The 1,322-nt window shown below is 40.0% G+C and overlaps 1 protein-coding gene and 1 long non-coding RNA gene across 2 annotated transcripts in view; both read right to left on the bottom strand.

Annotated features, from left to right (window-relative positions):
• Window positions 1-535: 535 nt before the first annotated feature.
• The window catches only part of LOC137045780 (uncharacterized), an 84,877-nt gene continuing 84,090 nt past the window's right edge, over window positions 536-1,322 (bottom strand). The window contains exon 2 of the long non-coding RNA XR_010898838.1: window positions 536-720. This is a non-coding gene — a long non-coding RNA (uncharacterized lncRNA). The remainder of the gene's footprint in view (window positions 721-1,322) is intronic.
• The window catches only part of arsb (arylsulfatase B), a 24,424-nt gene continuing 23,637 nt past the window's right edge, over window positions 536-1,322 (bottom strand). The window contains exon 8 of the mRNA XM_067422641.1: window positions 536-1,322. This exon is cut by the window's right edge and continues 758 nt beyond it. The gene's annotated coding sequence lies outside the window, so the exon portion shown is untranslated.

The raw sequence follows: 1,322 nt of genomic DNA, 5'->3' as shown, positions 1-1,322 counted from the left end.
GCATTCTTTTGTTGACTAATGTAGCGGCAGCCTATAGCCGCTGAGAGGCTAAGCAGCAGGAGACTTTTGTGACGCGTTTCCATGCATTTTAACATATAAAACAGGAACGTTTTATTGCCATGATGAAAGGGTACAAGCCAATACAAAACGGTCAACAAAAGGTGAGCATTCCTCACTCCTCACCCCCCCTCTACACGATCCATGCGCCATAACAGGAAACACTCAGGTAAATACCCACCTACACACGTGACCAACCGAGCAGAAACACCTATTCCACATTACAAAATAAAAGACAAACCTTTTGCACTTACAAAATATATTAATATGTGTAGTAATGAACAGATTGTTATTGCTGCTTCCACAGCCATCGGTGTGTATTTTACAATCTCCAAATGTATTGTTTTACTCGTGCTCATGTGTATTGAAATGTCTGAAACCTAAAATAAACATTATGAGGTTGAAAAAAACTGCATAGTTGTTGTGTTTATTTTGGGTGAAGCTGAATGTAATATCAGCAGTAAATATACACTAAGAATTGCACGGTAAAAAGTCCCTCTTTTTTATTCCATGGCGGAAACAAGCTTCCTTACTTTTATGCCACCAAACAGAATAAATAAACACAGACGGACACTCACACTCACATGAGTCCAAACACACACACACAGTGTCCCTGTGTGCCCCTAAACCTACCCATCACACACACACACACTGCCCCTAAACCTACCCATCACACACACACACACACACTGCCCCTAAACCTACCCATCACAGGAAACATTCTGCATTTTTACTTTCTCATAAAAACTCCTCCTGTGTGATTTATAAGCCTTTTGTAAAGTGGGGCCATGGGTAATGTCCTCATATTTCACCCTCTCCTGTAATACCTGTGTCATACCCATGGCATTACACACATTTGTGTCCTTATATGTCACAATAACAAGCACACACACACACACACACACACACACACTCTTGAATCACATTTATCATTTATGCTGATTGTGGTGAAAAATTATTCATGTTGAAAAGACTGATATGATTTAAAGGTAAGCGCTGTAATGATACACACACGCACGCACGCACGCACGCACGCACACACACACACACGTGTATAAACACTGAAGCAGAAGATTCTTGATCATTCATGAGCATCACAGACGTTCTTCATCTCTGTGGATCACTACACTGCAAAAAATGCTCTTCTTACTCAGTATTTTTGTCTTGTTTCTCGTCCAAACATCTAAAAGTTCTTAAAACAAGAAGTTTGTTTTGGGGAAAAATAACTCAAAATGAAAGAGAGTTTTTGCAGCAGCACTAGTTCA

The sequence above is a fragment of the Pseudorasbora parva genome, chromosome 18 (genome assembly GCF_024679245.1).
Source record: "Pseudorasbora parva isolate DD20220531a chromosome 18, ASM2467924v1, whole genome shotgun sequence".
NCBI classification, from domain to species: Eukaryota; Metazoa; Chordata; class Actinopteri; order Cypriniformes; family Gobionidae; genus Pseudorasbora; species Pseudorasbora parva.
The sequence above is the reverse complement of the archived record's forward strand: the minus strand, read 5'-3'. Positions and strand labels throughout refer to the sequence as shown.